This window comes from Antechinus flavipes, chromosome X (assembly GCF_016432865.1).
Source record: "Antechinus flavipes isolate AdamAnt ecotype Samford, QLD, Australia chromosome X, AdamAnt_v2, whole genome shotgun sequence".
NCBI classification, from domain to species: domain Eukaryota; kingdom Metazoa; phylum Chordata; class Mammalia; order Dasyuromorphia; family Dasyuridae; genus Antechinus; species Antechinus flavipes.
This window is the reverse complement of record NC_067404.1, coordinates 857,997-869,469: the sequence shown is the minus strand read 5'-3', so window position 1 is coordinate 869,469 and position 11,473 is coordinate 857,997.

Here is an 11,473-nt window from a genome sequence, read left to right as displayed (position 1 = left end):
TCTTGAAAAATTTCCTTCCAGTTTCTTTTAGTAGATTTGCAGCTTTATGTGTAATTCTCTTTTCTATTATGTGATTTTGTGGAAATGCTTGTTTTGTTTTATAAATTAAAAAGAAAAAAGAGAAAATGAAAATGAAGGCAAGTTGTTGGAGAAGAAAAGATAGAATAAGTAGAGGCTCGGTAAGTGCCCAATAGATAGAATAGACTTGGTAAGAAGAAAGATAACCTTATATATGAGATAAGCATAAAACAGGAGAGGGACAGAGGACACCAGAGTGACTGGAGATGAGGAAAAGGGAGAAGAGGGAGTTCACAATAAGTGACCTTATTTTTTTGGGTAAAATATGAGGCAATGATCTCAGCATTGAAGAAAGGCAAGAGAGGAACTATGAAAGATTTGGATAAGGAAAAAAGGTTTGGAGAAACCTCTCTGGAAAGTGGAATAGTAAATAGATAAGAGAAAGATAGAATGATTGTAGAGTCGCAATGACAACCCATCTGAAGTTATGGAACGTAAATTTGTATTTAGGGTTAGGGTTAGACAGTGGAGAAGTTCTCTCTACATGACGTTCACTTCAGGACATAAGAAATCATTCAAAGTTGAGGCTTGAGCTTTAGAAAGGTATTGCAGAAGACAGGGAATGGAGTTAGGTTGAAACTTTGGGGCAGGAGAACAAGAAGGAAGAATGGAGAATTGTGGTAAAGGATGTTAAGGAGGGTTAAGAAGATGATCTATAGGAGTTCAGAGTCACTAGAATATGTATAGATATGACTAAAGTGAATACATATAAACATTCCTCATTAAACCTCAAAGCAGTAGATGGGACACTTTAAGTTGAAGGAAGGTCTAGAAATTCTCCACATGAAATTTGAGCAGCTTTGGGACAGACAGAATATTCTTTTCCTTGAAGCTTTTCCTCAGGAAAGGTTTTCTGTAACAAGCAGGATTAGGTTAATATTAGGATTAGAGAATGCACCTATGATCTGACATCTTCTCATACACATAAATTGACTATAAAGCAGCAGATGAAAAGTGCCAGACCTGGTAGCTTTTTCCAAAGTTTTCCTTTAAGTTATCCCAATCAAAATATTTATTTTATTTATTAAAATAGTTTAAATACACTTTTGCATTATCTCTAGAAATTACAGTTCAACTTGTATCCAAGCATTTTAGACATTGCTTATATGTCAGTCATTTTCTTCTTCTATTTGTATCTTGAATATTATACCTAATTATTATTGAGAGTTTTTGTTTGTTTGTTTGTTTGCAATTTTTTCTCCAACTTTCTGATTTCAGATTTGATTTTAGAGCTGGGCATTGGAGGATTTCTGCAGGGAAGATTTGGGCTAATGACATTTACCTCACTTAAGTCAAGTAAGGTATATATAAGTCCCTTATAAGTCAAGACATCTTATGTCAGTGATTTTCTTTAAGAACAGACAACAAAACCAATTTTTTCTAACTCAAACGGGGATCATTGTATTTGTATCACCAGCACCTTACATAAATTATTCTTGGCCTTTCATAAATATTTGCCAGTTGAAAGCAAATGTAGCAAGAACTTAATAGAGGTGGGTTAGGGTTGGGGTCAGGAGTTGGGTGGGGAAGGGAGAAAAGAGACGGAAACTTTCTTTGATACTTTACTGAAGCTTTTCTTGATAGCTTAATAAGTTTGGCTTGTTCTTAGAGAAGAATACTGTTTGCATGTTTTGATTAAAAAACATTGGATGGCATGCATTTAAAATATAGCAGAGGAACTGATAAAACCTGATCTGTGAGACTGGCAGGGAGCAGGCTCTGATAAAGATCCATGGTTAATTTAGCTCCATGGTTACACCCTTTGGGAAAGTGATCCAGTCTGGAATCCAGTTTATGTCCAACTCCTCAGGCTCACCCCCTGTAGAAATCCCAGTCACGTCGCTGAGGCTCAACTTTCCCCATAAAATACACACACGGGCCATCCTCTGGGTGCTGCTGGCTTGCTTGGAGTCAGGCTGTCATGGCACGCTGCTTTCCCCTTTCTCTTCCCCCATGTTTCTCCCCGAACGCCACTGGGCTTCTCAACCCCACTTCTTCTGACAGCTGTCTCTTTTAGGGTGCTAAGTCTCTTTCAGGATTTAGCCTGCCAGCTAAGGGCATGACCCAACCTCAAGGGGGGCTCCCTCTCTACTGGGTAACTGAGTTCCACGGAAGAATTTGTCCTTCATATGCTCTCCCACTGTATTTCATGTTTATGATTCTTTGTTTTTAGGGTGTCCCTTCATTTCCCCTGTAACCTCTTCCCTCGATAAACCTTTTGTCAAGGAGAATGGTCATTATGAATTTTTCACTTGACCAAATCCTAACTTTTGGGGCCTTCATCATTCGGTTATAAACCCCATTTCATAGAAGGCCTTTGTTGAGGTTCATTAAAGAACCTCAAAATGTTGGGGGTTGCAGATTGATATCAGGAGGTGTCTCCAGAGAATTTGCAGGCTTGAACCTGAAGTACCTCGGCACAAGAAAAACACGGCAGCCACAATAATGAAGTTTTAAGAGTGTTTATTGCTAGCTAGCGATAGAAAGAAGAGAGAGACATCAAAATGTTTCTTGATACTTTTGTCATAATAAAGGAATTTCTATTCTAAACAGGAGGCAGAAAGTTATCACTCTCAGGGGGTCCTTCTCAGGCAGCATTTCTTTAAGCTTATCAAGTTGTCAAGGTCTCAAGACTCTCAGGACAGTACATCTGGGTTGTTAAACATACCATCTGCATTAGGGAGTGAAGAACTAGTAATAAACTTCTAACTACAAAGATTCAAGATTATGTTTCTCCTGGTCCCATTTTGGGGCGCTTTTCCACTTCAAACCCATCTCCAAGTCAAGGGGGTGGGGGAAACCTTGCAATCACAGATTGTAAAGTCAGAAGAGTTAGAATCACTGACACGTTGTGGGAACCGAAGTACCCCAAGGTCAGGGGGGCTCCCTACTACTGTCTCCTCTCGAAGCTATATTCCGCCAACATCATCATTGTCTTACATCACTGTCTTGATAAAAAGTCTCTGTAGCTTGTGATAAGGCCCAGTTGCTCCGGTGTACTTTGTACCTCAGTTTCCTTTTAAAGGGCAACTTTCTTGAGTCCTAAAATGCTCTTGGGACCCCAAGTTTATACAAGTGTGTAAACCTGTCAGCTTCTCCTCAGGAGATACTTTTCTCTGTGTGTCTGTTCTGTCTCTTCCCCTCCCCTTTCATTCTCTCTCTCTCTTCACCACTCTCAACAGACACTGCCTTCAAGTGGTGTGGGGAAGTCGGGGGACCTTTTGTATCTTTATGATCTTTTCCCTTTTCCAACAAATGAATAGGCCATGGAAGACAAGATTTCTTAAATGAGGAAAATTGTATCCAACAATTGTTCCATTGCTAAAAAATGCACAAACTTTTGCAACCAAAGTAATTTATATCAAAAGAGAAAGATATAAAGTCTTTTATGTATTTTTATAAAAATGTATTTTAAAATATTTTGCCATTGATAGACATCCATTTGTATCATAGATACACCACAGAAACACCAAAATGTAGCCTTTCAGATTATTTCTGGGGAAAAAAAGATTTAATTCTAAATTAGATTAAGTACTTTAAATTGATTTTCAATCATTATGCTTAAATTAATTTAGAACTAATCCAAATTAAGTTGTGAATATAGGCTCCTTAATGTAAATTCAGCTAATTATATTTGATGAAAAGATCCCTTTTCCACTGAAAATTGAGATCCTCTGTATTCTGATGGAAGTGGATTTCTTTGACAAAGAGACCTAACTCAGTTTCAACTGATAAAGGATGGACAGAAGCAGCTACACCCAAAGAAAGAATATTGGGAAATAAATGTAAACTTTTTGCATTTTTGTTTTTCTTCCCGGGTTATTTTTACCTTCTGAATCCAATTCTCCCTGTGCAACAAGAGAACTGTTCGGTTCTGCACACATATAGTGTATCTAGGATACACTGTGACATATTTAACATGTATAGGACTGCTTGCCATCTAAGGGCGCGGGCGGAGGGAGGGAGGTGAGTGCAAGAGATAATGTTGTAAAAAAACATTACCCTGGCATGGATTCTGTCAATAAAAAGTTATTATAAAAAAATTGAGATCCTCTTCCAAATGCATTTTCAGAAAATAATCCCTTAAATGAAGTGTCAGAGCTTGGAAATTGTCCAAGTGTAAGAAATAAAGTATCTCCCCAAGAACCTCACTGACTCAGTGATGAATACAGGAAAGATTTATTTTACATTCTTGAAAGGATGGGTAGTCCTAGAAGAGTAGACATAACCTTTAAAACCCCAAAGCATTTTATTCCCTGTCCTGAAGCACAAGTACCTCACCAGATTGCCCATTGGTTGAATGTTACAGAAGTTTCAAGACATGAATCTCCATTTCTCATGTTGTAGCCAGTCCCTGACCCTGAGGAGCTTCCATTCATTTGGAAGAAGGTTAACCTCCTCCCCTTGATTATTCCTTGCTGTCCTTTGCATTTCAATTTTCTAATTTAAGTTTCATTTCTCCAATTTGATTTTCATAACTGTAGAAAACCATGCCCATCCCTTTCTTCACACCGGTATTGTTTGGACAATCTTGATGAGGTGCGAATGAAGAAGTTGGAGAAGTGGGTGGGAGATCCCTTATGAGGCGCAGGTCCTACACGAAAGAATTTGAAAACCCAAAATCTGTGTGGCAAAAAGGGATTTATTGCCACTGAAAGGCCAGCTTGCTAGGAAGACAGACTTGTTAGTGGGCAAAAAGGTCCTGTTAGGGAGACAGCAAAGATTAACACTGAGAAGAGAATGTCTTCCCCAGTGGGCCAAAAGTCCTGGCAGAACAGTTTGCTAAGAAGACAGCTTCCTTGGCAAGCATAATTCTGACTTCTTTAAAGACAGTTTGACCAACCCTGGATTATCTGGGCAGATCTTGGCGGGAGCAGTTTGAGTCGACCATCAGGATGAGATCTCTCATTGAATAAGCTATTGGCAATGGTTCAGAGCTAATCTTCAGCTCAAGAGAGGGGGCAACTTAGTCCCTGGCCATGATCTCCTACTGAATGAGACCCACTCGACATTGTTCCCTGAGGGTGAGTCTTTCCCAGAGGAAAGTTTGAGACCTAGGTACCTCCCCCAAGAAGGAGGAACTTTCAGGGTTCACTTGCCCCCAAAAGAAATCAGTTTATATCAGTTTCATGTGCTCTTTTGCACATTTAATTTAATTTATTTAATGGCACCCAATTTAAATTAGGCAATTTACTAAAATAATAAATGCAAAATGGTAATTCAGTTGAAATTCCAGATTTTATTATAGCTGAGTTCTCTCTAGAAAGTTGCCAATTTTGGATGCCTTTATTGGAGAGATTTTAGTAGCTGAATTAGTAATGAAAATGAAAAAATGATGAAGTTTCTAAGTCCTAAGTTTCCAGACAAGACCTTGTGAGTTGGCCGGAAAGGTTACATAAGTTCCACTTTAATTTTCAGCTGGAAGTAGCCTCAGTTTCATCAAAAGGCCAACCTTGTCCCCAGAATGTCTGTTCCCCAAAAGATAGAAAAGAAAAAAAAATGATGGCTCACAGCCTAAGACTTATTTTATCGCCAAGGATTGTGGAGTAATTAAAACTTTTTGCTCCTGATTTACGTCCAAGAAAATCCCCACCCTCATCTGATTTCTTCTCTCTCTTTCACCCCTTTGTAGGCTATTAGAAGTGCTGGCTAAACAGAATGCAATGATGAGAAATACTTTGGACTTGGCATCAGAATTTATTGGTTCTAGCCTGCTGGTCTTCTTTTTCACTCAAAGATAAGTCCCTAACTTTTCTGAGGTATGGGATGGCCCAATAGCGAATTGGGTGCGATTGATCAGATTTATTTGAGGGATGCCTCAGACAGTTTTGTTTTGCATAGACCCCATTTTTGGGGATGCTGGAACTGTGGCAACCAGCTATTGAAGCCTGGAACTGGAACCCTCAGATCACAGGTGCTTTTGGCAGGGAGAACACCTCATTTGACTGAGATTGGCTCTCTAAATTAAGAGAATCACTTTAAACCTGGGAGGTCCCCTTTTGCAGATCTGGATTATCTTTAAAATTACTTATGCCAATAATAGTCCTTTCAACTAACAGAGAGGGGGGACTGTAGATGACATTTTTTGAGCCCCTCTCTCATCTTGAAGTACTCCTAAGCCTTCACAACTACAAACCTGCTAAACTTTGAACTGGCCACTTTTGGTCTATAAAAATAGTCGTTTTATGTAACCACTAAAACAATTTAGTAGATTCCAGGTTTTTTGAGAAAAAAGATAGTCGGATTTTGGGCTTGTTTTTTCTTAATTGACTCAAAAAGGAAACTCATTTGCTTAGGAAATACTTAGCAAATTTAGGAACTACTTATTGATAAGTAATAGTTAGTTCTGGAATTATAGAACTGAAATTTGGTTTGCAACTATAAGCTTTCTGTGATCCTGAAAGGCTTGCAGAAAAGCCTGTGAGGTGGGGGTGAGGGTGGAGGAGTGGGGGATAAATGGGTATGGTTTATCAGCTCAGAGGTCTGAGGGTGCAGGACCCCTTTCCCCTTTAACCCTAATTGTAGAAGGGTTGAACTGGATAGACAGACTTGAAAGGGCAGTTTTCTCCCACCTTAAATTTGGGACTATATTCAAATTGGAAGTCTAATTCTGCAATTGTATGAGATAATTAACAAATGAGTGCTAAAATTGTGAATTTGTTTATTCTGGTATAAGATCTTACAAATCGGTATGCAAAGTATTATAACTAGAAATTTAAATCTATATTTGATTTGATTTTAAGTAAAAACTAAGTCACATGTTTGTATCTCTTAATTGCATGAAATTGTTATATTACTTTCTAAGTAAAATGTTAAGAGCTATGTTTTAAAATTAAGTCAGCACCACTGGACATTTGCTTACTTTGTTTTATGAAATGTTTTTCCCCAAATTATTTAATTATCACCTATGTTCTGATTTTTAGAATTGTCTTGTTTCTTTCTTTCTGAGATTGTAGTACTGGGATAATTTATTCTCTTGAGTTGCCAGAGACCATGTCCTTGGAATCAAAGAGCTGCCTGCCCTGGGAACCAGAAAGCCCGGGAAGTCTCACACTGACACTGAAGCTATAACCTTGCCATAAATAAAACTATTCCTCCCCAAATTCCTGAGACAAGATAGTGTGAGTCCCAGGAAATTGCCCCCATCAGCCAGGTGCAAGATAATTTCCAGGCTCCAGAATGTCTGCTTCACTTGGGACTTGACACCTTCACCTTTTTCAACCCCCCACTCAGAAATGTATATAACTGGACTCTTTTCACTCATTAAACTGAGACTTTGTTTCACCCCAACTGGTCTCCCTCCTCATTTCTAACCCTATTACTTTTCAGGCATAGCCTTACAGACAAATGCCAGCCTCAGGGCCCACACTCTGATGACCTGCCGGACGGGTCAATTGGCGCCCAGACGTGGGGCCCCGAGGCTGAACATTTGCCCGGCAGATTAAGAAGAGAGAAGAAGAAGTTCGTCCGGCCGGACCACTACAGTCAGCTCTACCGCAAAGAGCCACGCTCCACTGAGAGCAGCGCAGACAAGTCAGCTCTACCGCAAAGAGCCACGCTCCACAGAGAGCAGAAACCCGCAGTCCGCTCCACAGAAGAGTACGCGACTGAAACGTGAGTACATAATCTGCCGCATTCATGGGAACTAGTTTATCCAAGGAACAGGCCTTTATTAAGGACCTTAAGAGTAGCATTAGAGAAAGAGGAGTAAAAGTCAAAAAGAAAGATCTAATTCAATTTTTTCTCTTTATTGATAAAGTTAGCCCCTGGTTCATTATTAGTGGCCCTGACATCCACCCTGCAAAATGGCAAATGGTGGGAAGAGATCTTAATAACAAAATGAAAACCGAAGGGTCCGAGTCAGTACCCGTTCAGATTCTTTCATATTGGAAATTGATCAATGACATTGTAGAATGTGCCTCCCTTGATGGAGATCCATGTCAGTTACTTATCTCTGCAGAGTCTTGTCTCCGCCCCTTATCCCGAGCGGGTTCTACTCAGTCTCTCCAAAAGATAGAAAAGTCGTCTCCGCAATCTCAGTCAGAGACCATTGAAACCCCCCTCGACAAGCTAGGGATTATTAAAGACCCCCCTGATAAGCCAGAAATCCTTGAGATCTCCTCTGTTAAATCTATCTACCCCCCAATCCTCAAAGAGAGAACTAAAAAGAGGACAGAGAGCAATCTCGCATTCCCCGTCTTTCCTGTTAAAGAAACCGAACTATCAAAGAAGAAAGAAAGTGTATTTCAAAATGCCCCTAGCGCCCCAGAGATTGATGAATTTGAATGCAAAACCGCAGGGTATATAACACCTCCTCAGAGCTTGCCTTTAATCGCAGCTCAGACAGTCAGCACCCCCCGATCGTTGATCTCACTATAGCTAAGCAGGATTTAACTGAGAGAGTAAAAGACCTCCGAGAGTATCTAGACTTGCAATCTGATTATGTTCAAATGACAGGGGAACTCTCGGCATTACAACAAGCCTTACGAAAAAACCTGTCCCTCCCCGTGTCGGAGCAAAGGCAATTACCCAAATTAGCAAGGCTATTGAGAAACAAGGGAACTCCCCTCTCACTCACAAGATTCAAGGGCCCCGCCCCTGCGCAGATCGCATTTCCCGTGCTAAAGAGTAAAAAGGCTCCAGCAGCATCAAAGGAGATAGAGGAAGAAGGCGGGGATGAAGCAGAAATAGAGGCTTCCGAGGAAGAAATAGCAGAGGATAGTGATCATGATAGCGAAGCTGATATTGACGCAGAAAAGGGTGGTAGATTCAAGAGTATTAAATTTAAAAGCATAAAGGATCTCCATTCTGCAGTAAAGGCCTACGGACCGACTGCTCCATTCACTTTGTCTGCTCTAGAAGCAATCGGACAGGGCGGGTATCTATTGCCTGCAGAATGGATAAGGATAGTTCAGGCAGCACTTTCAAGGGGACAGTTCCTCTCCTGGAAAGCTGAATTCTTTGATAGATGCGAAGCAGCTCAAAAAACTAATCTAAAAACTGCTCCCACAAGATCTTGGACATTTGATAAGATAGCAGGTCAAGGCAAATATGATGCAGAATCTAAACAACGACGCTTGCCCCTAGGCCTCCTGGCACAGACAACTGGGGCAGCGATCGGTGCGTGGAGAGCGTTACCTCAGACGGGGTCTCCTTTTGCCCCACTGAATAAAATCTTGCAGGGAAATCAGGAAGACTATTCTGAATTTGTTAGTAGATTACTTGAAACTGCTGAAAGGACATTGGGAACGTATGCAGCTGATGATCAGATCGTAAAAAGATTGGCTTACGAAAATGCTAATTCAACTTGCCGTGCTGCACTGCGCGGTCAGTGGAGGGAAAAAACTTTAAATGATATGATTAAGCTTTGTAGAGACATTGACCCTGCCCCACTAGAACATCTCCGGCAGCCCACTTAGCTATCGGCGCCGCGTTTCAAAACCCCGGGGCTCCTAAAACATGTTTCAGATGTGGCTTGGAAGGACACTTTTCTAAACAATGTCCCCAGCGCTCGCCCCCTACCACCCCCTGCCCAAGGTGTAAAAGAGGCCTTCACTGGGCTAATACTTGCAGATCCACACATGATGCAAATGGGAGTCCCCTTTTTCCTTTTTCGGGAAACGGGAAGCGGGGTCAGCCCCGGACCCCTCAAGGATCTGCACAGGCAGCCACGGGGATCAATCTGCACTCCCACAACTGTACAGGGCAACTGCAGGGAGCGCAGGGGTGGACTTGTGTGCCACCACCCACACGATATTAAAACCTGAGGAAGGTCCTCAGCCCATTCCCACGGGCATCTATGGCCCCCCACCCCCTAACTCCTTTTTTCTTATCATTGGCCGCGCTTCCGCTACCCTTCAAGGGTTAATTATCCACCCCACACTGGTCGACAATGATTATGAAGGGGAAATTAAGATCATTGCCTCAGCTGCTAATCGTACCATTGATATTCAACCCAGTCAGCGCCTAGCCCAAGCCTTGCCCCTCCCCCTTAATACCACTTTTCCCGCGCTATCAGAACAAAGAGGAAAGTCTAACCCCGGGTCCTCAGATATTTACTGGGCTCAAGCTCTGTCTCAAGAGCGCCCCACACTGACCCTTAAGATTCAGGGACGTTCTTTTTCAGGTCTTTTAGATTCAGGGGCCGATTCCACTGTTATATCTAGCAATCACTGGCCTCCTGCTTGGCCTCTGCAACAGTCCCTTACCCATTTGCAAGGCATAGGCCAAACCTCCGATGTTATGCAGTCTTCTCAGCTACTACAATGGGAAGACATGGAGGGTAATAAAGGAACAGTTCGCCCCTTTGTAATCCCCAATCTCCCTGTTAATCTGTGGGGAAGAGATATACTTTCACAAATGGGAGTAATCATGTGCAGCCCTAATTCAGTCGTTACTAAACAAATGCTTGCCCAAGGCTTTCTCCCCAATCAAGGGCTGGGTAAACATAATCAAGGCGACCCCCAGCCATTACAGGTACAACCCAAACTTGGGCGCGCTGGCCTCGGCTACCCGCACCATTTTTTATAAGGGCCACTGGTCCCCCTGCCCTCCAGGCAGATAAAATCTCGTGGAAATCTGACAGCCCCGTCTGGGTTGACCAGTGGCCTCTCCCTAAAGAAAAACTTGAGGCTGCTTTAAAACTAGTTCAAGAACAACTTACCGCAGGACACATTGTACCATCCACTTCTCCATGGAATACACCCATTTTTGTTATTAAAAAGAGGTCAGGTACATGGAGGCTTCTCCACGACTTAAGAGCTGTTAATAAAACTATGATCCCTATGGGCCCTCTACAACCAGGGCTGCCTGCTCCTATAGCTATTCCTGCTGGTTTTCAAAAAATTGTTATTGATCTCAAAGATTGTTTCTTTTCCATACCCTTGCACCCTGAGGATTCTAAACGTTTTGCTTTCACTATCCCTATTACCAATTGCATAGGTCCCTCCCCGCGGTTTCAGTGGAAAGTCCTTCCCCAAGGCATGACCAATAGTCCCACCCTCTGTCAAAAGTATGTAGCCCAAACTATTGATCCCTTCCGGCTCCAATACCCCCACTTGTATATAATCCATTACATGGATGATATCCTTCTTGCTGGCCCCTCAGAGCAGGAGTTGTTTATCATTTCTCAGAAATTAATTTCAGACCTAGGAGCCAGAGGACTCTATATTTCTCCTGAAAAAGTTCAGTTGTCCTCTCCTCATTTTTTTCTTGGTTTTGAACTGCAACCTAACGGAGTCACCACCCAAAAAGCTCAAATTCGTACTGATAAGCTTTGCACACTTAATGACTTCCAAAAATTATTAGGGGATATAAACTGGTTACGCCCCTACTTGAAACTCACCACAGGTGACCTCAAACCCCTATTTGATATTTTAAAAGGCGATTCTGACCC